Here is a 26,456-nt window from a genome sequence, read left to right as displayed (position 1 = left end):
AATTTGAGTGGGATGGAAAAGTCAAAAACAGTCTGCAGTGCCCTGTGAATTTCAGTCCATTATTTTTGAGCAACAGCACAGCCCCAACACACCTGATAGTGGTTTGCCTGCTGGGTTCTCCAGCAGTTAGCATTTCCTTGTGAATAATGGGCACTTTGACATGGTGTGGTGAAAAAAACATATTTTTCCCCTTCAGGCATGTGATTTTGTGGTCTTCCTCAGGGCTGTTCCTACATTTCCACACTCTTGGTCAGACAAAACCAGGTTAACTTCTTGTTCCCATTGGTTTAGAATATACTTAGCAGAACGTTGTCCAGATTACCAATGCATTGAGATCATTTAGAAATGATTCCCCTCGCAAGTTCTGATTGATTGGTTTCAACAAAGATTACTGTCAGAGGATTATAGTGGTCATTTCTTTGTTTCATTTCTTGCTTATAATAAGTCCTATAAAAGTCCTGTCTCTCCAAGTCAAAGGATTCCTTCAACACATCAATGCTTTTCATTTGATTTTCTTTTGCAATGCGGTGAAACGTTTACGCCTTTTGTAATCCAGGCGTTGAATCATAAGCTTGGTCATAAGAAAACCAGCTCCAGATTTTAACAGCTTTGTTTAGTTTGTATGCTTTGGTTGGCTCCTTTCAGGGGGTAAGCACAGATTTTACCCAAAGATTCTTCTTGTTTCTGCACTTTTTCAAAAGAGTAGCGCTGCTCTCGGGGTACTCAAGGTTCCACCGAGATTTAAACTCAGATCGCTGGATTCAGAGTCCAGAGTGCTAACCATTACACCATGGAACCGCAGACTCCTCCTTGGAAGGATAACGGTCATCCAAAGCTACAAGTCTTACATCAATCATCCCTTGCCAAAAAAATGAGAAACAAGGAGTGAAAACAGTGCAAATAATCTTGATGTGCAGCAATACTTTTCCCTCTCTTGATGCAAAGTGTAGCAGCAGTAAACTTGAGGGAGAAAGGTATGGGTTTGAGGGCTCTTCTTGTGGGCTTTTCTGTCCTTGTTAATATTTTTCATAGACAAAAGAGTAGGCATTTCCTGTTTACTAAACAGGCCCTTTGACCAAGGAAGCCGCAGCGCCATAACGATTTCCTGGTTTCCTTACATAATTACATACAGTGGTTACTTCTGGGATTGTATTTCTTGCTTGCTCTGGCAAGGTGAGCAGTCGTCCCTGGATGGGCTCGAACCACCAACCTTTCGGTTAACAGCCGAACGCGCTAGCCGATTGCGCCACAGAGACGAGAATCTAGGCATATCCATAAAAGATTTGTGCATCTAATTGCAATAAGAAATGAAGAAAAACTCTGGATTCAGAGCGCTAACGGCTATACCGTTGAACCACACCTTTCTACAGGATGTCCTGTTTTGAAAATAAGTATGACATTTGATCATTGGGCTATATCAAAGAGAGCAGCATTGAAGTAGGCAAACTTCTGCTTCATGGTTTCATTGTGTGGTGGTCATCACATCTGCCCTACACGCAGAAGGTCTTTGGTACAACATTCAGCGAAACCAAACATGTTACCAAACATGTTCATGCTAACAATGTTCCAACGAAAGCTTGCTGTTTATGTTTTATAGATCCTTTCCAGGCCATTTATGTCCTGATCTCGCAAAATATCCAATAGACCCAGCATTCCTATTCATTGTATTTTTGAGCAAAGACTAACATTCAGGTACACCTGCCGAAACCCAGGATTGAACCAGGAATAACGTAGCGAGAAAATGAACTAGTTCTGTGTGTCCTTTTTTCTTTTCTTTTGATTAAACATAAAACAATACAGGACACGACCAGGGAGCAAAAATCGTAATTAAAATAACTTAATAGTTACATAAAACATAACATAACATAAAATAAAATAAAAACAAAATCACATTTAAATGAAAATAAGGGTCCTACTTGGTCCAAGTCAATCAAATTAGTGCTTATCCAAATTAAGCCTGAATGTCACTGTTTTCCATTCATCCAATGTCTAATGTCTGTTACTATGTCAGTCAAGTCTTTGATCTTTGGCGTGGTTGGTGTCGAGCATTTCTTTGTGATGGCCTTTTTCTCTACAGCCAAAAGTATGTTCCAAGGGTATCCATTTATTGTGTCCATGGCAGGAGTGTTGAGGCCCAAGTACATAGTTTTAAATTTGAGTGGGATGGAAAAGTCAAAAACAGTCTGCAGTGCCCTGTGAATTTCAGTCCATTATTTTTGAGCAACAGCACAGCCCCAAAACACCTGATAGTGGTTTGCCTGCTGGGTTCTCCAGCAGTTAGCATTTCCTTGTGAATAATGGGCACTTTGACATGGTGTGGTGAAAAAAACATATTTTTCCCCTTCAGGCATGTGATTTTGTGGTCTTCCTCAGGGCTGTTCCTACATTTCCACACTCTTGGTCAGACAAAACCAGGTTCACTTCTCGTTCCCATTGGTTTAGAATATACTTAGCAGAACGTTGTCCAGATTACCAATGCATTGAGATCATTTAGAAATGATTCCCCTCGCAAGTTCTGATTGATTGGTTTCAACAAAGATTACTGTCAGAGGATTATAGTGGTCATTTCTTTGTTTCATTTCTTGCTTATAATAAGTCCTATAAAAGTCCTGTCTCTCCAAGTCAAAGGATTCCTTCAACACATCAATGCTTTTCATTTGATTTTCTTTTGCAATGCGGTGAAACGTTTACGCCTTTTGTAATCCAGGCGTTGAATCATAAGCTTGGTCATAAGAAAACCAGCTCCAGATTTTAACAGCTTTGTTTAGTTTGTATGCTTTGGTTGGCTCCTTTCAGGGGGTAAGCACAGATTTTACCCAAAGATTCTTCTTGTTTCTGCACTTTTTCAAAAGAGTAGCGCTGCTCTCGGGGCACTCAAGGTTCCACCGAGATTTAAACTCGGATCACTGGATTCAGAGTCCAGAGTGCTAACCATTACACCATGGAACCGCAGACTCCTCCTTGGAAGGATAACGGTCATCCAAAGCTACAAGTCTTTACGTCAATCATCCCTTGCCAAAAAAAATGAGAAACAAGGAGTGCAAACAGTGCAAATAATCTTGATGTGCAGCAATACTTTTCCCTCTCTTAATGCAAAGTGTAGCAGCAGTAAACTTGAGGGAGAAAGGTATGGGTTTGAGGGCTCTTCTTGTGGGCTTTTCTGTCCTTGTAAATATTTTTCATAGACAAAAGAGTAGGCATTTCCTGTTTACTAAACAGGCCCTTTGACCAAGGAAGCCGCAGCGCCATAACGATTTCCTGGTTTCCTTACATAATTACATACAGTGGTTACTTCTGGGATTGTATTTCTTGCTTGCTCTGGCAAGGTGAGCAGTCGTCCCTGGGTGAGCTCGAACCACCAACCTTTCGGTTAACAGCCGAACGATTGCGCCACAGAGACGAGAATCTAGGCATATCCATAAAAGACTTGTGCCTCTAATTGCAATAAGAAATGAAGAAAAACTCTGGATTCAGAGCGCTAACCGCTATACCGTTGAACCACACCTTTCTACAGGATGTCCTGTTTTGAAAATAAGTATGACATTTGATCATTGGGCTATATCAAAGAGAGCAGCATTGAAGTAGGCAAACTTCTGCTTCATGGTTTCATTGTGTGGTCATCACATCTGCCCTACACGCAGAAGGTCTTGGGTACAACATTCAGCAAAACCAAACATGTTACCAAACATGTTCATGCTAACAATGTTCCAACGAAAGCATGCTGTTTATGTTTTATAGATCCTTTCCAGGCCATTTATGTCCTGATCTCGCAAAATATTAAATAGACCCAGCATTCCTATTTATTGTATTTTTGAGCAAAGACTAACATTCAGGTACACCTGCCGAAACCCGGGATTGAACCAGGGACCTTTAGATCTTCAGTCTAACGCTCTCCCAACTGAGCTATTTCGGCTAATTTTTCAGCAAATTAGGCAAGGGAGCGAAACGTGTGGCATAAAGTAGCGAGAAAATTAACTAGTTCTGTGTGTCCTTTTTTCTTTTCTTTCGATTAAACATTAAACAATACAGGACACGACCAGGGAGCAAAAATCGAAATAAAAAGAACATAAATAGCACTAAACATAAAATAAAAACAAAATCACATTTAAATGAAAATAGGGGTCCTACTTGGTCCAAAGTCGATCAAATTAGTGCTTATCCAAATTAAGCCTGAATGTCACTGTTTTCCATTCATCCAATGTCTAATGTCTGTTACTATGTCAGTCAAGTCTTTGATCGTTGGCGTGGTTGGTGTCGAGCATTTCTTTGTGATGGCCTTTTTCTCTACAGCCAAAAGTGTGTTCCAAGGGTATCCATTTTTGTGTCCATGGCAGGAGTGTTGAGGCCCAAGTACATAGTTTTAAATTTGAGTTGGATGGCAAAGTCAAAAACAGTCTGCAGTGCCCTGTGAATTTCATTCCATTATTTTTGAGCAACAGCACAGCCCCAAAACACCTGATAGTGGTTTGCCTGCTGGGTTCTCCAGCAGTTAGCATTTCCTTGTGAATAATGGGCACTTTGACATGGTGTGGTGAAAAAAACATATTTTTCCCCTTCAGGCATGTGATTTTGTGGTCTTCCTCAGGGCTGTTCCCACATTTCCACACTCTTGGTCAGACAAAACCAGGTTCACTTCTCGTTCCCATTGGTTTAGAATATACTTAGCAGAACGTTGTCCAGATTACCAATGCATTGAGATCATTTAGAAATGATTCCCCTCGCAAGTTCTGATTGATTGGTTTCAACAAAGATTACTGTCAGAGGATTATAGTGGTCATTTCTTTGTTTCATTTCTTGCTTATAATAAGTCCTATAAAAGTCCTGTCTCTCCAAGTCAAAGGATTCCTTCAACACATCAATGCTTTTCATTTGATTTTCTTTTGCAATGCAGTGAAACGTTTACGCCTTTTGTAATCCAGGCGTTGAATCATAAGCTTGGTCATAAGAAAACCAGCTCCAGATTTTAACAGCTTTGTTTAGTTTGTATGCTTTGGTTGGCTCCTTTCAGGGGGTAAGCACAGATTTTACCCAAAGATTCTTCTTGTTTCTGCACTTTTTCAAAAGAGTAGCGCTGCTCTCGGGGCACTCAAGGTTTCACCGAGATTTGAACTCGGATCGCTGGATTCAGAGTCCAGAGTGATAACCATTACACCATGGAACCGCAGACTCCTCCTTGGAGTCTTTACGTCAATCATCCCTTGCCAAAAAAATGAGAAACAAGGAGTTAAAACAGTGCAAATAATCTTGATGTGCAGCAATACTTTTCCCTCTCTTAATGCAAAGTGTAGCAGCAGTAAACTTGAGGGAGAAAGGTATGGGTTTGAGGGCTCTTCTTGTGGGCTTTTCTGTCCTTGTAAATATTTTTCATACACAAAAGAGTAGGCATTTCCTGTTTACTAAACAGGCCCTTTGACCAAGGAAGCCGCAGCGCCATAACGATTTCCTGGTTTCCTTACATAATTACATACAGTGGTTACTTCTGGCATTGTATTTCTTGCTTGCTTTGGCAAGGTGAGCAGTCGTCCCTGGGTGGGCTCTAACCACCAACCTTTCGGTTAACAGCCGAACGCGCTAGCCGATTGCGCCACAGAGACAAGAGCGTATCCATTAAAGACTTGTGCCTCTAATTGCAATAAGAAATGAAGAAAAACTCGAGATTCAGAGCGCTAACGGCTATACCGTTGAACCACACCTTTCTACAGGATGTCCTGTTTTGAAAATAAGTATGACATTTGATCATTGGGCTATATCAAAGAGAGCAGCATTGAAGTAGGCAAACTTCTGCTTCATGGTTTCATTGTGTGGTGGTCATCACATCTGCCCTACACGCAGAAGGTCTTGGGTACAACATTCAGCGAAACCAAACATGTTACCAAACATGTTCATGCTAACAATGTTCCAACGAAAGCTTGCTGTTTATGTTTTATAGATCCTTTCCAGGCCATTTATGTCCTGATCTCGCAAAATATCCAATAGACCCAGCATTCCTATTCATTGTATTTTTGAGCAAAGACTAACATTCAGGTACACCTGCCGAAACCCGGGATTGAACCAGGAATAACGTAGCGAGAAAATGAACTAGTTCTGTGTGTCCTTTTTTCTTTTCTTTTGATTAAACATAAAACAATACAGGACACAACCAGGGAGCAAAAATCGTAATTAAAAGAACTTAATAGTTACATAAAACATAACATAACATAAAATAAAATAAAAACAAAATCACATTTAAATGAAAATAAGGGTCCTACTTGGTCCAAGTCAATCAAATTAGTGCTTATCCAAATTAAGCCTGAATGTCACTGTTTTCCATTCATCCAATGTCTAATGTCTGTTACTATGTCAGTCAAGTCTTTGATCGTTGGCGTGGTTGGTGTCGAGCATTTCTTTGTGATGGCCTTTTTCTCTACAGCCAAAAGTATGTTCCAAGGGTATCCATTTATTGTGTCCATGGCAGGAGTGTTGAGGCCCAAGTACATAGTTTTTAATTTGAGTGGGATGGAAAAGTCAAAAACAGTCTGCAGTGCCCTGTGAATTTCAGTCCATTATTTTTGAGCAACAGCACAGCCCCAAAACACCTGATAGTGGTTTGCCTGCTGGGTTCTCCAGCAGTTAGCATTTCCTTGTGAATAATGGGCACTTTGACATGGTGTGGTGAAAAAAACATATTTTTCCCCTTCAGGCATGTGATTTTGTGGTCTTCCTCAGGGCTGTTCCTACATTTCCACACTCTTGGTCAGACAAAACCAGGTTCACTTCTCGTTCCCATTGGTTTAGAATATACTTAGCAGAACGTTGTCCAGATTACCAATGCATTGAGATCATTTAGAAATGATTCCCCTCGCAAGTTCTGATTGATTGGTTTCAACAAAGATTACTGTCAGAGGATTATAGTGGTCATTTCTTTGTTTCATTTCTTGCTTATAATAAGTCCTATAAAAGTCCTGTCTCTCCAAGTCAAAGGATTCCTTCAACACATCAATGCTTTTCATTTGATTTTCTTTTGCAATGCGGTGAAACGTTTACGCCTTTTGTAATCCAGGCGTTGAATCATAAGCTTGGTCATAAGAAAACCAGCTCCAGATTTTAACAGCTTTGTTTAGTTTGTATGCTTTGGTTGGCTCCTTTCAGGGGGTAAGCACAGATTTTACCCAAAGATTCTTCTTGTTTCTGCACTTTTTCAAAAGAGTAGCGCTGCTCTCGGGGCACTCAAGGTTCCACCGAGATTTAAACTCGGATCACTGGATTCAGAGTCCAGAGTGCTAACCATTACACCATGGAACCGCAGACTCCTCCTTGGAAGGATAACGGTCATCCAAAGCTACAAGTCTTTACATCAATCATCCCTTGCCAAAAAAAATGAGAAACAAGGAGTGCAAACAGTGCAAATAATCTTGATGTGCAGCAATACTTTTCCCTCTCTTAATGCAAAGTGTAGCAGCAGTAAACTTGAGGGAGAAAGGTATGGGTTTGAGGGCTCTTCTTGTGGGCTTTTCTGTCCTTGTAAATATTTTTCATAGACAAAAGAGTAGGCATTTCCTGTTTACTAAACAGGCCCTTTGACCAAGGAAGCCGCAGCGCCATAACGATTTCCTGGTTTCCTTACATAATTACATACAGTGGTTACTTCTGGGATTGTATTTCTTGCTTGCTCTGGCAAGGTGAGCAGTCGTCCCTGGGTGAGCTCGAACCACCAACCTTTCGGTTAACAGCCGAACGATTGCGCCACAGAGACGAGAATCTAGGCATATCCATAAAAGACTTGTGCCTCTAATTGCAATAAGAAATGAAGAAAAACTCTGGATTCAGAGCGCTAACCGCTATACCGTTGAACCACACCTTTCTACAGGATGTCCTGTTTTGAAAATAAGTATGACATTTGATCATTGGGCTATATCAAAGAGAGCAGCATTGAAGTAGGCAAACTTCTGCTTCATGGTTTCATTGTGTGGTCATCACATCTGCCCTACACGCAGAAGGTCTTGGGTACAACATTCAGCAAAACCAAACATGTTACCAAACATGTTCATGCTAACAATGTTCCAACGAAAGCATGCTGTTTATGTTTTATAGATCCTTTCCAGGCCATTTATGTCCTGATCTCGCAAAATATTAAATAGACCCAGCATTCCTATTTATTGTATTTTTGAGCAAAGACTAACATTCAGGTACACCTGCCGAAACCCGGGATTGAACCAGGGACCTTTAGATCTTCAGTCTAACGCTCTCCCAACTGAGCTATTTCGGCTAATTTTTCAGCAAATTAGGCAAGGGAGCGAAACGTGTGGCATAAAGTAGCGAGAAAATTAACTAGTTCTGTGTGTCCTTTTTTCTTTTCTTTCGATTAAACATTAAACAATACAGGACACGACCAGGGAGCAAAAATCGAAATAAAAAGAACATAAATAGCACTAAACATAAAATAAAAACAAAATCACATTTAAATGAAAATAGGGGGCCTACTTGGTCCAAAGTCGATCAAATTAGTGCTTATCCAAATTAAGCCTGAATGTCACTGTTTTCCATTCATCCAATGTCTAATGTCTGTTACTATGTCAGTCAAGTCTTTGATCGTTGGCGTGGTTGGTGTCGAGCATTTCTTTGTGATGGCCTTTTTCTCTACAGCCAAAAGTGTGTTCCAAGGGTATCCATTTTTGTGTCCATGGCAGGAGTGTTGAGGCCCAAGTACATAGTTTTAAATTTGAGTTGGATGGCAAAGTCAAAAACAGTCTGCAGTGCCCTGTGAATTTCATTCCATTATTTTTGAGCAACAGCACAGCCCCAAAACACCTGATAGTGGTTTGCCTGCTGGGTTCTCCAGCAGTTAGCATTTCCTTGTGAATAATGGGCACTTTGACATGGTGTGGTGAAAAAAACATATTTTTCCCCTTCAGGCATGTGATTTTGTGGTCTTCCTCAGGGCTGTTCCCACATTTCCACACTCTTGGTCAGACAAAACCAGGTTCACTTCTCGTTCCCATTGGTTTAGAATATACTTAGCAGAACGTTGTCCAGATTACCAATGCATTGAGATCATTTAGAAATGATTCCCCTCGCAAGTTCTGATTGATTGGCTTCAACAAAGATTACTGTCAGAGGATTATAGTGGTCATTTCTTTGTTTCATTTCTTGCTTATAATAAGTCCTATAAAAGTCCTGTCTCTCCAAGTCAAAGGATTCCTTCAACACATCAATGCTTTTCATTTGATTTTCTTTTGCAATGCGGTGAAACGTTTACGCCTTTTGTAATCCAGGCGTTGAATCATAAGCTTGGTCATAAGAAAACCAGCTCCAGATTTTAACAGCTTTGTTTAGTTTGTATGCTTTGGTTGGCTCCTTTCAGGGGGTAAGCACAGATTTTACCCAAAGATTCTTCATGTTTCTGCACTTTTTCAAAAGAGTAACGCTACTCTCGGGGCACTCAAGGTTCCACTGAGATTTGAACTCGGATCGCTGGATTCAAAGTGTGCTAACCATTACACCATGGAACCGCAGACTGCTCCTTGGAAGGATAACGGTGATCCAAAGCTACAAGTCTTTACATCAATCATCCCTTGCCCAAAAAATGAGAAACAAGGAGTTAAAACAGTGCAAACAATCTTGATGTGCAGCAATACTTTTCCCTCTCTTAATGCAAAGTGTAGCAGCAGTAAACTTGAGGGAGAAAGGTATGGGTTTGAGGGCTCTTCTTGTGGGCTTTACTGTCCTTGTAAATATTTTTCATAGACAAAAGAGTAGGCATTTCCTGTTAACTAAACAGGCCCTTTGACCAAGGAAGCCCCAGCGCCGTAATGATTTCCTGGTTTCCTTACATAATTACATACAGTGGTTACTTCTGGGATTGTATTTCTTGCTTGCTCTGGCAAGGTGAGCAGTCGTCCCTGGGTAACACCTCTAATTGCAATTAGAAATGAAGAAAAACTCTGGATTCAGAGCGCTAGCTGCTATACCGTTGAACCACACCTTTCTACAGGATGTCCTGTTTTGAAAATAAGTATGACATTTGATCATTGGGCTATATCAAAGAGAGCAGCATTGAAGTAGGCAAACTTCTGCTTCATGGTTTCATTGTGTGGTGGTCATCACATCTGCCCTACACGCAGAAGGTCTTGGGTACAACATTCAGCAAAACCAAACATGTTACCAAACATGTTCATGCTAACAATGTTCCAACGAAAGCATGCTGTTTATGTTTTATAGATCCTTTCCAGGCCATTTATGTCCTGATCTCGCAAAATATTAAATAGACCCAGCATTCCTATTTATTGTATTTTTGAGCAAAGACTAACATTCAGGTATACCTGCCGAAACCCGGGATTGAACCAGGGACCTTTAGATATTCTATCTAACGCTCTCCCAACTGAGCTATTTCGGCTACTTTATCGAATAAATTAGGCAAGGGAGGGAAACGTGTGGCATAACGTAGCGAGAAAATGAACTATTTCTGTGTGTCCTTTTTTCTTTTCTTTCGATTAAACACTCTACACTCTTGGTCAGACAAAACCAGGTTCACTTCTCGTTCCCATTGGTTTATCTTCTTTACCATGAAATCAACTCTTACCTTCTCAAAGCCTTCCCATATGGTCTAGCGGTTAGGATTCCTGGCACTCATCCAGGGGCCAGCCGTGGATAGTGGGCATAGAGCGCCAGCCAATCAGAATGAGCCTGTGTGCCATGTGCCACTGTGATGAAGGCCAACCAATCAGAATGCAGAGATTCGTGTTCGTTCACAAATTCATCTCAAGAAACCAGAGTTCAATTCCTGCTGTGCCCAGAAGAAGAGGAACGTTTCAAAGGATCAAAACATTAAATGTATAAAGTTTATGAGTTGGTGTGTCAGTTTGCACTTGTTAAAAGGTCAGATCATGAGAAGGACTCACATGCAGCTGCTGGTACTGATTTGCAATTTTAATAAAATCACAAATTGATCACAAATAGTGATTTCTGCTTCACCTTAAGAGATTTACCCACGTCACACCTTCTGCATAAATAAACTTGGAGTGGGTCAGAAAACTCCAGGTGTTTAGTCAGAGGTCACACTATCACATCTCTAACACTGCAGCACTGAACTGTACTATTGTGTTCAGTTTATGTTCTGCAGAGAAATAAAACAATGACTCATATTGTTAATGATATGATATCTCAATCATTTAAAGAATATTGTTGTATTGTTATATTGGAAAGAAAACACAAAAAAACATGTACTTTTAAGAATATTTATTGACAGGGAAAATACCAGAAATATTAAGTTTAATTTATTTACACTTCAGACAGCATTCATTACTTGACAGTAGTATTTACATTAAATATACAGATATATACAGTCCAGGGAAGTATGTGTGGATGTGAGGACTGTGCGGGGCCTGCTTCAGCACCAGTTTGCAGAACCTGCACGTTCTCCCTGGGGCAGAACCTGCACGTTCTCCCTGGGGCAGGTGACTCCTCTCTCTTCCTCTTCTGTTGCTTCCTTTCCTCCTCTCTCTGTCTTGTGGCCTCCAGCTCCCTCTGGAAGAACTCTGTGTCCACAATGTCCTTAAAGGTGGTGTTTCTTCAGGGCTGCTGCTCAGGGCGTCCTGAGAAAGAGACGGTGATGGTCAGAGCTGTAGGAGACGAGGTGATGGTCGTGGTGACGACAGTTGTCGTGGTGACGACAGGCAGAGTTGTGGTGCTGCCAGAGTGTCTGTGTTTGCTCCAGCTTTTTCGGGCTGATGTTGAGTGAAGATGATGCATTTAATAATTTGATGTGATGATGATGTAATGACAAATATGTAGTTTTGTGGTCGGGTGTAGCGCGCTGTTGGCTGATTGGCTCAGGGGCAGTGGAGGGGGAGGCGGCCTGTTGTGACGACTGCGGCTGAAGCTTCACTGGAGGAGGAACTACAGAACAAAACAGATGAATGTTTTAGTGATAAGCAACACGTGTGCACATGAAATACAACACATGACACACATTTAGAACCACTGCACTGGCTGTGAAACTACAGTCAGCATGAAGCATTCATCTGTTCACTCTGTGATGGTTTGACTGAGACAGACACAGACACACATGGAGCATGAAGCATTCATCTGTTCACTCTGTGATGGTTTGACTGAGACAGACACAGACACACATGGAGCATGAAGCATTCATCTGTTCACTCTGTGATGGTTTGACTGAGACAGACACAGACACACATGGAGCTCACTCACTTTGGGTTGTCTCTTCTCCAGGAGCATCAGATGCAGAATGTGTGGGACGAGCTGCATCTGAAACAACCAAAACACCACAATATAGGTTTATGTTTGTTTAGATTATTCTATTAAAATGTCAGACCTGGAGCTGAAGTACTTCCAGACTCGGGCAGAACAAACCTCAGCTCCTGTGGAAGTGGCACTGGAGGCTTAAGGGGCAGCACATCTGCAGCAGCTGAAGAGAGGAAAGAAATATATGATACGTTTGATCAACTTTGATCTTACAGTGAATAAGCAACAAGTAAAAGCTCTTACATCCTGTGGTTCCTCCAGAACAGTTGCTGTAAGAGAAGAAGAAGAATAATGAGTCATATTTAGCTGTTAGTAACAACGCACACTTACATTTGACCTGTTGTTTATATCATAAGTAAGTTTATATTGCTGTTTTATTTAGCAATGTTAGTGTGAATGAGCAGAAGAAGCTCTCACTCATTCATATTGAACACCAGATAATATGACTTACTCTCATCACAGGTGCATGAATTCAGAGCAGGACCTGAACAGGGTCAGGAACAACTGAACTCATGCACAGGACAGAACGTGTCCCAAAGTGTCTTTCATGGCAGGACATCTGTGTGTGAACTTCTGTAAACCTGAGGATGATGGAGCTCAGCAGCGACTGGACACGGCTGGAATAAAAGACAAACCTTTTTAACACATGATAAATCCAAAATGGAGCTTAAGCGTTACAGACACATTACACACATCCACGTGTTGTTTGGACGGAGATGCTGAGCATTGTCCTCTCCAGCGCGTCCTCTTCAGCCACTACTAAAGGAAAAGACATGAAATGAAACAGAAGTGACTGCTCCTCTACACGGTGTGACTCTGTGTGACTCCACACAAACCAAGAACACATGATTTATGTAGTTATACTCACCCAAGGGCTCACGAGGAGAGGTGGTGGGGACACGAGTGGGTGGAAAAGAGGACAGGGCAGAGGAGGACAGGAGAGAGGAGGACAGGACAGAGGAGGACAGGGCAGAGGAGGACAGAACAGAGGAGGACAGGACAGAGGAGTACGGGGCAGAGGAGGACGGGGCAGAGGACAGGACAGAGGAGGATGGGGCAGAGGAGGACAGGAGGAATTGTTGAGTCATTCATATGGATTTTGGCTCTTGTTTACAGTCTGTTGCTAGGTAACAGTTGTGGAATGTCCTCCACATTAACATGAAGTGAAGGCATTTCCCCCATTGTGGGAAAAAGTCTCTCTTACTTGTGATGAATTGTTGAAGCTACAACTACTTTTATGCACAATAAGAGACAACACAACACACAGATCACGTAATATTGCACCTTATATAAAACTGCACAACTGCAAACCTTTAAATGTAATAAACTTTAACTTCACAGGGCTGAATATCACACAAAACTGACAGAAAAGTCGCGTTTAGTTGTTCAACAGAGACATGGAAGTAGCAGTGACTTTATGTGACTAAAAACACAGTTTCAAAAGTGCAAAACACAAGACGAACTTTACCTGAAAACGTCTTCAAATGCCCGTTATAAATGCCACAAAATACGAGTGTTCTGGGGCAGTAAAATGTCCATAAGAAGGTGAAAACAGGAGCAGATCTAGTGCTAAACTTGTCCAGGTCGCACTGAATGAATGACGTCACTCTGCATTCAAACATGGCGCGCTCTCGCCACAGCGCCGCCGCTGGCCAAAAGTATATTACATCCGTAGTGGTTTAACACTACCATAGGAAATGAATGGGATTCTGTTTAGGGCTGTTTAGCTAAAGAATCCAGGTGGCCCGGGTTCAACTCCCGGTATGGGAATATCTAGTCTGTCCTGCTGGAACACTTGTAGCTGCATTATGTACAAGACTCGCTGTGGTTACGAGTACATTCAAGCTGGACGGAGGTGAAGAGAGGCATAGCAACATGGTATCGATTTGGGCGCAGCATGCGAAAATTCGTAATCAACCTTTAGCTTTTCTATGCATCTATAGACTAGCAGGTTGGTTGGTGTTTCTTTTTGGAGCATTTCTCTTAGACAAAGTGGGTCAGCGGTAGAGCGCATACTTTGCTTCATTTGGGATCAGTCATGTTTTCCAGCAATTCTTGACTGGACAAGCATATCTTGATTTTTTTTTATTGGTCTCACGCTTTCACTGTAATTTTCCAAAGATGCAGTATTGTGGTGGCCAGGTGGTCAAGCTGATGGGCAAGAAATCCATTGGCATTGCTTCATATTTCTTAGAACCCTGCTGGAAACATACCTTTCTCTTCCCCCTGACCAGCAAAGGATGCCACCTGCTTAACAGTGCTTGATTTGTAAATATATAGGTACAGGAACACTTGTGGACTGGGTGATCAGGCCAAAAAAGTTACTGTAACACACAAAAAGTGACGCACATGTAAGTAAAGTAACAATGGGACAAACCTTTGTGTCACAACCAGTCAAATTGGAATTTAAAAAAAAATCAAGAATTGAATTGTCTATCTGGTCACTGTTTCTGTTGTTTCTATTCTATCTGTTCTGTTTTTGTCCATTCTATCATTTAAGGCATTGTTACGGAAGGGGATGTAGCTCAGTGGTAGAGCGCATGCTTAGCATGTATGAGGTCCTGGGTTCAATTCCCAGCATCTCCAGGCGACACTGTAGTCTTTGCTAATTGCCAGATTACACTGCATTGAATTTTAGAGACCTTCACTGAAATATTTCAAATCAGCACATGTGGTGATTCAGTGCAAGCTCCCAGTCCCGCATTACCTTTGAACCTTGCAGCACTTATAAAATTCAAACAATATTATTTCGTCCATCCACACTACCTGCAGGAAGGTGAGACAAAGTGGCCCATTCAGGCAGCCTGGGCGACATTCCCAACTTCCAGTATAGGTATGTCTCGCCAAACCTGAGCTTAGAATGCTTAGTAAAACATGCTGTCTCCATGAATTCATGGAGAGTTAAATCTGGTAATGTAATTGCGCTAGTTTCAGAAAATAATGTGGGTAATTTCCACTTTCTTAAACACAGTTTAAAGGTGTCTTGTTGTTGTGGCCGAGAGGTTAAGGCGATGGACTTGAAATCCATTGGGGTTTCCCCGCGCAGGTTCGATTCCTGTCAGCAACGTGTGTTTAGCAGCACAGATTTTGAGATTTCGTTCTATTCTATAAACCAGCATGTTTGGTGATGTTTAATTTCGGAGCCATTCTTTCAGAACGAGGGCATGTATGAAATCCTTGTTTCAATCCCCTGCATCTCCATTCAATATTCTGTTGATGGCACAAAGTGAAAAGTGTTGACTCCAGGTCTTGCTTGGAAAATAATCATGACAGGCAAGAGATGGTTATGTAGCTCAGTGTTAGAGCACAGTCTTTCGTAGCAAGATCCCAGTTCCACATTCCTTTAAAATTAGATTTCATATTTTGAAGCAATTTGAGTCTATTAGACGTATACAGCCCCATGGGCATTACGCACTGGCCTCTTGAACCAGGGATTGTGGGTTTGAGTCCCATGATCATAGCCATTCAGCAGAGTGGCGCAGCGGAAGAGTGCTGGGCCCATAACCCAGAGGACGATGGATCGAAACCATCCTCTGCTAGATTTTTTTTACTTGCATTATTGCGATTGTCAATCCAAATGAACCAAGCTAGTCAGTAATGTGTTGGATGATGGAAGCCGATCTTCAGCGCAAGCTCCCAGTTCCACATTTGCTTTGAATCTAGCAGCACATTTCTTTTTTCCATCCTATATTGTTATTTCTTTTTTGGGGAAAAGGATAGCTGAGTAGTGAAAGAAGATGTAGGTAAAAAAAGACCCATGATTAGACATTTTGAAGCAATTTGAGTCTATTATGGGTACATAACCCCATAAGCAATATGCACAGGATACTAGCCTCCAAAATCCGGGATTGTGGATTTCAGGTCCATGGTCTAATAGGCTGAGCCACAAGGAAAATACTAATCACTAGACTTGTTGCACGTGGAATGGGCTTATATCTATGACATACAGAACTGTTCCTTAACTCTCAAGCATCAATGAGGCCTTCTTTATACGTCATAAGGCGCTGGTACAGCTAGCAGCCCGGTGTAAACGCTCTCTCTTTTTTCTCACACTTATTGTGCTTTATCTCCTATATTTTGTAAATATAGTTAGTATATTTTTTCTATTTTACTGTAGGATAGGGACACGCGCTGGAATCGTTTTTAATTCAACTGTTTTTGACTTTATTCGGCTGGATTGAGTGTTTTCGTCGTGTCGTGGCGATGTGTCTTGGCTCTGAGTCCCCCGGCTCCGGCCCCGCCCCCCGGCCGGCGCCGTACCGCGTTTACACAAAGGACGAACTAATGAAACTGCGGAGAACAGTCGTCTTACCCGGAGATCGTCACGTTATCCCGGCGGACATCCTAAGGAAAACGCAACGAAGCAGACGGGCTGGACGTAAACTCCGAGAGAAGAGAGGGACAAACAGGAAGTCGGTTCCCGCCGTAGTCATGGGTAACGTGAGGTCCCTTCAAAATAAAATGACGGAAATAGCGAGCCTCATGCGGTCCCAGAGGATTTATAGGGACAGCAGTGTCTTGATTTTCACAGAGACCTGGTTAACAGCAGAAATGCCAGACTCTATTGTAGGTTTGGACAATTTTCATCTGCTGCGGGCGGACAGAACGAGAGAATGCGGGAAGAAAAGATATATTATCTGCCCCGGGAGTTCTCACATGTGATTTCGATCGCAGTCTATGTGGCCCCGTCTGCCAATACTGAATATGCTTGTGAAGCACTGCTCTCCTGCACTTGTAGGCCGCAAACACAGCACCCACAGGCTCTTTCCCTCGTCTCTGGTGACTTTAACCACGCTTCTCCCTCTTCTGTTCTACCAACATACACCCAGTATGTTACCTGCCCCACCAGAAACAATAGAACATTGGACTTGTTTTTTGCCAACACCAAGGAGGCTTATTCCTCTTTCCCCCTCCCTCCCCTGGGCAGCTCGGACCACAACCTTGTACATCTGGGGCCTGTGTATGAACCCATCGTGCCCATGTGGGACAATAAAGGAATATCTTATCTTATCTGATCTGATCTGATCTGATCTGATCTTATCTTATCTTATCTTATCTTATCTTATCTTATCTTATCTTATCTTATCTTATCTTATCTTATCTTATCTTATCTTATCTTATCTTATCTTATCTTATCTTATTTACCATTAAATCAACTCTTACCTTCTTAAATCCTTCCCATATGGTCTAGCGGTTAGGATTCCTGGCTCTCATCCAGGTGGCCCGGGTTCAACTCCCGGTATGGGAATATCTAGTCTTTCCTGCTGGAACACTTGTAGCTGCATTATGTACAAGACTCGCTGTGGTTACGAGTACATTCAAGCTGGACGGAGGTGAAGAGAGGCAGAGAAACATGGTATCGATTTGGGCGTAGCATGCGAAAATTCGTAATCAACCTTTAGCTTTTCTATGCATCTATAGACTAGCAGGTTGGTTGGTGTTTCTTTTTGGAGCATTTCTCTTAGACAAAGTGGGTCAGCGGTAGAGCGCATACTTTGCTTCATTTGGGATCAGTCATGTTTTCCAGCAATTCTTGACTGGACAAGCATATCTTGATTTTTTTTTATTGGTCTCACGCTTTCACTGTAATTTTCCAAAGATGCAGTATTGTGGTGGCCAGGTGGTCAAGCTGATGGGCAAGAAATCCATTGGCATTGCTTCATATTTCTTAGAACCCTGCTGGAAACATACCTTTCTCTTCCCCCTGACCAGCAAAGGATGCCACCTGCTTAACAGTGCTTGATTTGTAAATATATAGGTACAGGAACACTTGTGGACTGGGTGATCAGGCCAAAAAAGTTACTGTAACACACAAAAAGTGACGCACATGTAAGTAAAGTAACAATGGGACAAACCTTTGTGTCACAACCAGTCAAATTGGAATTTAAAAAAAAATCAAGAATTGAATTGTCTATCTGGTCACTGTTTCTGTTGTTTCTATTCTATCTGTTCTGTTTTTGTCCATTCTATCATTTAAGGCATTGTTACGGAAGGGGATGTAGCTCAGTGGTAGAGCGCATGCTTAGCATGTATGAGGTCCTGGGTTCAATTCCCAGCATCTCCAGGTGACACTGTAGTCTTTGCTAATTGCCAGATTACACTGCAGTGAATTTTAGAGACCTTCACTGAAATATTTCAAATCAGCACATGTGGTGATTCAGTGCAAGCTCCCAGTCCCGCATTACCTTTGAACCTTGCAGCACTTATAAAATTCAAACAATATTATTTCATCCATCCACACTACCTGCAGGAAGGTGAGACAAAGTGGCCCATTCAGGCAGCCTGGGCGACATTCCCAACTTCCAGTATAGGTATGTCTCGCCAAACCTGAGCTTAGAATGCTTAGTAAAACATGCTGTCTCCATGAATTCATGGAGAGTTAAATCTGGTAATGTAATTGCGCTAGTTTCAGAAAATAATGTGGATAATTTCCACTTTCTTAAACACAGTTAAGAGGTGTATTGTTGTTGTGGCCGAGAGGTTAAGGCGATGGACTTGAAATCCATTGGGGTTTCCCCGCGCAGGTTCGATTCCTGTCAGCAACGTGTGTTTAGCAGCACAGATTTTGAGATTGCGTTCTATTCTATAAACCAGCATGTTTGGTGATGTTTAATTTCGGAGCCATTCTTTCAGAACGAGGGCATGTATGAAATCCTTGTTTCAATCCCCTGCATCTCCATTCAATATTCTGTTGATGGCACAAAGTGAAAAGTGTTGACTCCAGGTCTTGCTTGGAAAATAATCATGACAGGCAAGAGATGGTTATATAGCTCAGTGTTAGAGCACAGTCTTTCGTAGCAAGATCCCAGTTCCACATTCCTTTAAAATTAGATTTCATATTTTGAAGCAATTTGAGTCTATTAGACGTATACAGCCCCATGGGCATTACGCACTGGCCTCTTGAACCGGGATTGTGGGTTTGAGTCCCATGATCATAGCCATTCAGCAGAGTGGCGCAGCGGTAGCGTGCTGGGCCCATAACCCAGAGGTCGATGGATCGAAACCATCCTCTGCTAGATTTTTTTTACTTGCATTATTGCGATTGTCAATCCAAATGAACCAAGCTAGTCAGTAATGTGTTGGATGATGGAAGCCGATCTTCAGCGCAAGCTCCCAGTTCCACATTTGCTTTGAATCTAGCAGCACATTTCTTTTTTCCATCCTATATTGTTATTTCTTTTTTGGGGAAAAGGATAGCTGAGTAGTGAAAGAAGATGTAGGTCAAAAAAGACCCATGAATAGACATTTTGAAGCAATTTGAGTCTATTATGGGTACATAACCCCATAAGCAATATGCACAGGATACTAGCCTCCAAAATCCGGGATTGTGGATTTCAGGTCCATGGTCTAATAGGCTGAGCCACAAGGAAAATACTAATCACTAGACTTGTTGCACGTGGAATGGGCTTATATCTATTACATACAGAACTGTTCCTTAACTCTCAAGCATCAATGAGGCCTTCTTTATACGTCATAAGGCGCTGGTACAGCTAGCAGCCCGGTGTAAACGCTCTCTCTTTTTTCTCACACTTATTGTGCTTTATCTCCTATATTTTGTAAATATAGTTAGTAATTTTTTTTCTATTTTACTGTAGGATAGGGACACGCGCTGGAATCGTTTTTAATTCAACTGTTTTTGACTTTTTTCGGCTGGATTGAGTGTTTTCGTCGTGTCGTGGCGATGTGTCTTGGCTCTGAGTCCCCCGGCTCCGGCCCCGCCCCCCGGCCGGCGCCGTACCGCGCTTACACAAAGGACGAACTAATGAAACTGCGGAGAACAGTCGTCTTACCCGGAGATCGTCACGTTATCCCGGCGGACATCCTAAGGAAAACGCAACGAAGCAGACGGGCTGGACGTAAACTCCGAGAGAAGAGAGGGACAAACAGGAAGTCGGTTCCCGCCGTAGTCATGGGTAACGTGAGGTCCCTTCAAAATAAAATGACGGAAATAGCGAGCCTCATGCGGTCCCAGAGGATTTATAGGGACAGCAGTGTCTTGATTTTCACAGAGACCTGGTTAACAGCAGAAATGCCAGACTCTATTGTAGGTTTGGACAATTTTCATCTGCTGCGGGCGGACAGAACGAGAGAATGCGGGAAGAAAAGATATATTATCTGCCCCGGGAGTTCTCACATGTGATTTCGATCGCAGTCTATGTGGCCCCGTCTGCCAATACTGAATATGCTTGTGAAGCACTGCTCTCCTGCACTTGTAGGCCGCAAACACAGCACCCACAGGCTCTCTCCCTCGTCTCTGGTGACTTTAACCACGCTTCTCCCTCTTCTGTTCTACCAACATACACCCAGTATGTTACCTGCCCCACCAGAAACAATAGAACATTGGACTTGTTTTTTGCCAACACCAAGGAGGCTTATTCCTCTTTCCCCCTCCCTCCCCTGGGCAGCTCGGACCACAACCTTGTACATCTGGGGCCTGTGTATGAACCCATCGTGCCCATGTGGGACAATAAAGGAATATCTTATCTTATCTGATCTGATCTGATCTGATCTGATCTGATCTGATCTGATCTTATCTTATCTTATCTTATCTTATCTTATCTTATCTTATCTTATCTTATCTTATCTTATCTTATCTTATCTTATCTTATCTTATCTTATTTACCATTAAATCAACTCTTACCTTCTTAAATCCTTCCCATATGGTCTAGCGGTTAGGATTCCTGGCTCTCATCCAGGTGGCCCGGGTTCAACTCCCGGTATGGGAATATCTAGTCTGTCCTGCTGGAACACTTGTAGCTGCATTATGTACAAGACTCGCTGTGGTTACGAGTACATTCAAGCTGGACGGAGGTGAAGAGAGGCAGAGAAACATGGTATCGATTTGGGCGCAGCATGCGAAAATTCGTAATCAACCTTTAGCTTTTCTATGCATCTATAGACTAGCAGGTTGGTTGGTGTTTCTTTTTGGAGCATTTCTCTTAGACAAAGTGGGTCAGCGGTAGAGCGCATACTTTGCTTCATTTGGGATCAGTCATGTTTTCCAGCAATTCTTGACTGGACAAGCATATCTTGATTTTTTTTTATTGGTCTCACGCTTTCACTGTAATTTTCCAAAGATGCAGTATTGTGGTGGCCAGGTGGTCAAGCTGATGGGCAAGAAATCCATTGGCATTGCTTCATATTTCTTAGAACCCTGCTGGAAACATACCTTTCTCTTCCCCCTGACCAGCAAAGGATGCCACCTGCTTAACAGTGCTTGATTTGTAAATATATAGGTACAGGAACACTTGTGGACTGGGTGATCAGGCCAAAAAAGTTACTGTAACACACAAAAAGTGACGCACATGTAAGTAAAGTAACAATGGGACAAACCTTTGTGTCACAACCAGTCAAATTGGAATTTAAAAAAAAATCAAGAATTGAATTGTCTATCTGGTCACTGTTTCTGTTGTTTCTATTCTATCTGTTCTGTTTTTGTCCATTCTATCATTTAAGGCATTGTTACGGAAGGGGATGTAGCTCAGTGGTAGAGCGCATGCTTAGCATGTATGAGGTCCTGGGTTCAATTCCCAGCATCTCCAGGTGACACTGTAGTCTTTGCTAATTGCCAGATTACACTGCAGTGAATTTTAGAGACCTTCACTGAAATATTTCAAATCAGCACATGTGGTGATTCAGTGCAAGCTCCCAGTCCCGCATTACCTTTGAACCTTGCAGCACTTATAAAATTCAAACAATATTATTTCATCCATCCACACTACCTGCAGGAAGGTGAGACAAAGTGGCCCATTCAGGCAGCCTGGGCGACATTCCCAACTTCCAGTATAGGTATGTCTCGCCAAACCTGAGCTTAGAATGCTTAGTAAAACATGCTGTCTCCATGAATTCATGGAGAGTTAAATCTGGTAATGTAATTGCGCTAGTTTCAGAAAATAATGTGGATAATTTCCACTTTCTTAAACACAGTTAAGAGGTGTATTGTTGTTGTGGCCGAGAGGTTAAGGCGATGGACTTGAAATCCATTGGGGTTTCCCCGCGCAGGTTCGATTCCTGTCAGCAACGTGTGTTTAGCAGCACAGATTTTGAGATTGCGTTCTATTCTATAAACCAGCATGTTTGGTGATGTTTAATTTCGGAGCCATTCTTTCAGAACGAGGGCATGTATGAAATCCTTGTTTCAATCCCCTGCATCTCCATTCAATATTCTGTTGATGGCACAAAGTGAAAAGTGTTGACTCCAGGTCTTGCTTGGAAAATAATCATGACAGGCAAGAGATGGTTATATAGCTCAGTGTTAGAGCACAGTCTTTCGTAGCAAGATCCCAGTTCCACATTCCTTTAAAATTAGATTTCATATTTTGAAGCAATTTGAGTCTATTAGACGTATACAGCCCCATGGGCATTACGCACTGGCCTCTTGAACCGGGATTGTGGGTTTGAGTCCCATGATCATAGCCATTCAGCAGAGTGGCGCAGCGGTAGCGTGCTGGGCCCATAACCCAGAGGTCGATGGATCGAAACCATCCTCTGCTAGATTTTTTTTACTTGCATTATTGCGATTGTCAATCCAAATGAACCAAGCTAGTCAGTAATGTGTTGGATGATGGAAGCCGATCTTCAGCGCAAGCTCCCAGTTCCACATTTGCTTTGAATCTAGCAGCACATTTCTTTTTTCCATCCTATATTGTTATTTCTTTTTTGGGGAAAAGGATAGCTGAGTAGTGAAAGAAGATGTAGGTCAAAAAAGACCCATGAATAGACATTTTGAAGCAATTTGAGTCTATTATGGGTACATAACCCCATAAGCAATATGCACAGGATACTAGCCTCCAAAATCCGGGATTGTGGATTTCAGGTCCATGGTCTAATAGGCTGAGCCACAAGGAAAATACTAATCACTAGACTTGTTGCACGTGGAATGGGCTTATATCTATTACATACAGAACTGTTCCTTAACTCTCAAGCATCAATGAGGCCTTCTTTATACGTCATAAGGCGCTGGTACAGCTAGCAGCCCGGTGTAAACGCTCTCTCTTTTTTCTCACACTTATTGTGCTTTATCTCCTATATTTTGTAAATATAGTTAGTAATTTTTTTTCTATTTTACTGTAGGATAGGGACACGCGCTGGAATCGTTTTTAATTCAACTGTTTTTGACTTTTTTCGGCTGGATTGAGTGTTTTCGTCGTGTCGTGGCGATGTGTCTTGGCTCTGAGTCCCCCGGCTCCGGCCCCGCCCCCCGGCCGGCGCCGTACCGCGCTTACACAAAGGACGAACTAATGAAACTGCGGAGAACAGTCGTCTTACCCGGAGATCGTCACGTTATCCCGGCGGACATCCTAAGGAAAACGCAACGAAGCAGACGGGCTGGACGTAAACTCCGAGAGAAGAGAGGGACAAACAGGAAGTCGGTTCCCGCCGTAGTCATGGGTAACGTGAGGTCCCTTCAAAATAAAATGACGGAAATAGCGAGCCTCATGCGGTCCCAGAGGATTTATAGGGACAGCAGTGTCTTGATTTTCACAGAGACCTGGTTAACAGCAGAAATGCCAGACTCTATTGTAGGTTTGGACAATTTTCATCTGCTGCGGGCGGACAGAACGAGAGAATGCGGGAAGAAAAGATATATTATCTGCCCCGGGAGTTCTCACATGTGATTTCGATCGCAGTCTATGTGGCCCCGTCTGCCAATACTGAATATGCTTGTGAAGCACTGCTCTCCTGCACTTGTAGGCCGCAAACACAGCACCCACAGGCTCTCTCCCTCGTCTCTGGTGACTTTAACCACGCTTCTCCCTCTTCTGTTCTACCAACATACACCCAGTATGTTACCTGCCCCACCAGAAACAATAGAACATTGGACTTGTTTTTTGCCAACACCAAGGAGGCTTATTCCTCTTTCCCCCTCCCTCCCCTGGGCAGCTCGGACCACAACCTTGTACATCTGGGGCCTGTGTATGAACCCATCGTGCCCATGTGGGACAATAAAGGAATATCTTATCTTATCTGATCTGATCTGATCTGATCTGATCTGATCTGATCTGATCTGATCTGATCTTATCTGATCTGATCTGATCTTATCTTATCTTATCTTATCTTATCTTATCTTATCTTATCTTATCTTATCTTATCTTATTTACCATTAAATCAACTCTTACCTTCTTAAATCCTTCCCATATGGTCTAGCGGTTAGGATTCCTGGCTCTCATCCAGGTGGCCCGGGTTCAACTCCCGGTATGGGAATATCTAGTCTGTCCTGCTGGAACACTTGTAGCTGCATTATGTACAAGACTCGCTGTGGTTACGAGTACATTCAAGCTGGACGGAGGTGAAGAGAGGCAGAGAAACATGGTATCGATTTGGGCGCAGCATGCGAAAATTCGTAATCAACCTTTAGCTTTTCTATGCATCTATAGACTAGCAGGTTGGTTGGTGTTTCTTTTTGGAGCATTTCTCTTAGACAAAGTGGGTCAGCGGTAGAGCGCATACTTTGCTTCATTTGGGATCAGTCATGTTTTCCAGCAATTCTTGACTGGACAAGCATATCTTGATTTTTTTTTATTGGTCTCACGCTTTCACTGTAATTTTCCAAAGATGCAGTATTGTGGTGGCCAGGTGGTCAAGCTGATGGGCAAGAAATCCATTGGCATTGCTTCATATTTCTTAGAACCCTGCTGGAAACATACCTTTCTCTTCCCCCTGACCAGCAAAGGATGCCACCTGCTTAACAGTGCTTGATTTGTAAATATATAGGTACAGGAACACTTGTGGACTGGGTGATCAGGCCAAAAAAGTTACTGTAACACACAAAAAGTGACGCACATGTAAGTAAAGTAACAATGGGACAAACCTTTGTGTCACAACCAGTCAAATTGGAATTTAAAAAAAAATCAAGAATTGAATTGTCTATCTGGTCACTGTTTCTGTTGTTTCTATTCTATCTGTTCTGTTTTTGTCCATTCTATCATTTAAGGCATTGTTACGGAAGGGGATGTAGCTCAGTGGTAGAGCGCATGCTTAGCATGTATGAGGTCCTGGGTTCAATTCCCAGCATCTCCAGGTGACACTGTAGTCTTTGCTAATTGCCAGATTACACTGCAGTGAATTTTAGAGACCTTCACTGAAATATTTCAAATCAGCACATGTGGTGATTCAGTGCAAGCTCCCAGTCCCGCATTACCTTTGAACCTTGCAGCACTTATAAAATTCAAACAATATTATTTCATCCATCCACACTACCTGCAGGAAGGTGAGACAAAGTGGCCCATTCAGGCAGCCTGGGCGACATTCCCAACTTCCAGTATAGGTATGTCTCGCCAAACCTGAGCTTAGAATGCTTAGTAAAACATGCTGTCTCCATGAATTCATGGAGAGTTAAATCTGGTAATGTAATTGCGCTAGTTTCAGAAAATAATGTGGATAATTTCCACTTTCTTAAACACAGTTAAGAGGTGTATTGTTGTTGTGGCCGAGAGGTTAAGGCGATGGACTTGAAATCCATTGGGGTTTCCCCGCGCAGGTTCGATTCCTGTCAGCAACGTGTGTTTAGCAGCACAGATTTTGAGATTGCGTTCTATTCTATAAACCAGCATGTTTGGTGATGTTTAATTTCGGAGCCATTCTTTCAGAACGAGGGCATGTATGAAATCCTTGTTTCAATCCCCTGCATCTCCATTCAATATTCTGTTGATGGCACAAAGTGAAAAGTGTTGACTCCAGGTCTTGCTTGGAAAATAATCATGACAGGCAAGAGATGGTTATATAGCTCAGTGTTAGAGCACAGTCTTTCGTAGCAAGATCCCAGTTCCACATTCCTTTAAAATTAGATTTCATATTTTGAAGCAATTTGAGTCTATTAGACGTATACAGCCCCATGGGCATTACGCACTGGCCTCTTGAACCGGGATTGTGGGTTTGAGTCCCATGATCATAGCCATTCAGCAGAGTGGCGCAGCGGTAGCGTGCTGGGCCCATAACCCAGAGGTCGATGGATCGAAACCATCCTCTGCTAGATTTTTTTTACTTGCATTATTGCGATTGTCAATCCAAATGAACCAAGCTAGTCAGTAATGTGTTGGATGATGGAAGCCGATCTTCAGCGCAAGCTCCCAGTTCCACATTTGCTTTGAATCTAGCAGCACATTTCTTTTTTCCATCCTATATTGTTATTTCTTTTTTGGGGAAAAGGATAGCTGAGTAGTGAAAGAAGATGTAGGTCAAAAAAGACCCATGAATAGACATTTTGAAGCAATTTG

At 42.3% G+C, this 26,456-nt stretch overlaps 21 non-coding genes across 21 annotated transcripts; 14 read left to right on the top strand and 7 right to left on the bottom strand.

Moving 5' to 3' along the window:
* Positions 1-726: 726 nt before the first annotated feature.
* Positions 727-798, bottom strand: trnaq-cug (transfer RNA glutamine (anticodon CUG)). The gene has a single exon. It is a non-coding gene; the product is annotated as a tRNA-Gln (tRNA).
* A 2,079-nt stretch (positions 799-2,877) lies between these two features.
* trnaq-cug (transfer RNA glutamine (anticodon CUG)) lies at positions 2,878-2,949 on the bottom strand. Its single transcript has one exon. It is a non-coding gene; the product is annotated as a tRNA-Gln (tRNA).
* Positions 2,950-3,840: 891 nt separating this feature from the next.
* Positions 3,841-3,913, bottom strand: trnaf-gaa (transfer RNA phenylalanine (anticodon GAA)). The gene has a single exon. It is a non-coding gene; the product is annotated as a tRNA-Phe (tRNA).
* Positions 3,914-5,089: 1,176 nt separating this feature from the next.
* trnaq-cug (transfer RNA glutamine (anticodon CUG)) lies at positions 5,090-5,161 on the bottom strand. The gene has a single exon. It is a non-coding gene; the product is annotated as a tRNA-Gln (tRNA).
* A 2,048-nt stretch (positions 5,162-7,209) lies between these two features.
* Positions 7,210-7,281, bottom strand: trnaq-cug (transfer RNA glutamine (anticodon CUG)). Its single transcript has one exon. It is a non-coding gene; the product is annotated as a tRNA-Gln (tRNA).
* An 891-nt stretch (positions 7,282-8,172) lies between these two features.
* On the bottom strand, positions 8,173-8,245 carry trnaf-gaa (transfer RNA phenylalanine (anticodon GAA)). The gene has a single exon. It is a non-coding gene; the product is annotated as a tRNA-Phe (tRNA).
* Positions 8,246-10,299: 2,054 nt separating this feature from the next.
* Positions 10,300-10,372, bottom strand: trnaf-gaa (transfer RNA phenylalanine (anticodon GAA)). The gene has a single exon. It is a non-coding gene; the product is annotated as a tRNA-Phe (tRNA).
* Positions 10,373-14,754: 4,382 nt separating this feature from the next.
* trnaa-agc (transfer RNA alanine (anticodon AGC)) lies at positions 14,755-14,826 on the top strand. The gene has a single exon. It is a non-coding gene; the product is annotated as a tRNA-Ala (tRNA).
* Positions 14,827-15,225: 399 nt separating this feature from the next.
* Positions 15,226-15,307, top strand: trnas-uga (transfer RNA serine (anticodon UGA)). The gene has a single exon. It is a non-coding gene; the product is annotated as a tRNA-Ser (tRNA).
* Positions 15,308-17,416: 2,109 nt separating this feature from the next.
* trnae-cuc (transfer RNA glutamic acid (anticodon CUC)) lies at positions 17,417-17,488 on the top strand. The gene has a single exon. It is a non-coding gene; the product is annotated as a tRNA-Glu (tRNA).
* A 744-nt stretch (positions 17,489-18,232) lies between these two features.
* Positions 18,233-18,304, top strand: trnaa-agc (transfer RNA alanine (anticodon AGC)). The gene has a single exon. It is a non-coding gene; the product is annotated as a tRNA-Ala (tRNA).
* Positions 18,305-18,703: 399 nt separating this feature from the next.
* Positions 18,704-18,785, top strand: trnas-uga (transfer RNA serine (anticodon UGA)). Its single transcript has one exon. It is a non-coding gene; the product is annotated as a tRNA-Ser (tRNA).
* A 399-nt stretch (positions 18,786-19,184) lies between these two features.
* trnam-cau (transfer RNA methionine (anticodon CAU)) lies at positions 19,185-19,256 on the top strand. Its single transcript has one exon. It is a non-coding gene; the product is annotated as a tRNA-Met (tRNA).
* Positions 19,257-20,894: 1,638 nt separating this feature from the next.
* trnae-cuc (transfer RNA glutamic acid (anticodon CUC)) lies at positions 20,895-20,966 on the top strand. The gene has a single exon. It is a non-coding gene; the product is annotated as a tRNA-Glu (tRNA).
* Positions 20,967-21,710: 744 nt separating this feature from the next.
* On the top strand, positions 21,711-21,782 carry trnaa-agc (transfer RNA alanine (anticodon AGC)). The gene has a single exon. It is a non-coding gene; the product is annotated as a tRNA-Ala (tRNA).
* Positions 21,783-22,181: 399 nt separating this feature from the next.
* On the top strand, positions 22,182-22,263 carry trnas-uga (transfer RNA serine (anticodon UGA)). Its single transcript has one exon. It is a non-coding gene; the product is annotated as a tRNA-Ser (tRNA).
* Positions 22,264-22,662: 399 nt separating this feature from the next.
* trnam-cau (transfer RNA methionine (anticodon CAU)) lies at positions 22,663-22,734 on the top strand. The gene has a single exon. It is a non-coding gene; the product is annotated as a tRNA-Met (tRNA).
* A 1,638-nt stretch (positions 22,735-24,372) lies between these two features.
* On the top strand, positions 24,373-24,444 carry trnae-cuc (transfer RNA glutamic acid (anticodon CUC)). The gene has a single exon. It is a non-coding gene; the product is annotated as a tRNA-Glu (tRNA).
* Positions 24,445-25,188: 744 nt separating this feature from the next.
* Positions 25,189-25,260, top strand: trnaa-agc (transfer RNA alanine (anticodon AGC)). Its single transcript has one exon. It is a non-coding gene; the product is annotated as a tRNA-Ala (tRNA).
* A 399-nt stretch (positions 25,261-25,659) lies between these two features.
* On the top strand, positions 25,660-25,741 carry trnas-uga (transfer RNA serine (anticodon UGA)). The gene has a single exon. It is a non-coding gene; the product is annotated as a tRNA-Ser (tRNA).
* A 399-nt stretch (positions 25,742-26,140) lies between these two features.
* trnam-cau (transfer RNA methionine (anticodon CAU)) lies at positions 26,141-26,212 on the top strand. Its single transcript has one exon. It is a non-coding gene; the product is annotated as a tRNA-Met (tRNA).
* Positions 26,213-26,456: the final 244 nt, after the last annotated feature.

The sequence above is a fragment of the Eucyclogobius newberryi genome, unplaced genomic scaffold (assembly GCF_026437365.1).
Source record: "Eucyclogobius newberryi isolate DKJ021-1_F unplaced genomic scaffold, fEucNew1.0.hap1 SCAF_29, whole genome shotgun sequence".
NCBI classification, from domain to species: Eukaryota; Metazoa; Chordata; class Actinopteri; order Gobiiformes; family Gobiidae; genus Eucyclogobius; species Eucyclogobius newberryi.
Note: the sequence above shows the minus strand (reverse complement) of the source record. Positions and strands in the feature narration are given on the sequence as shown.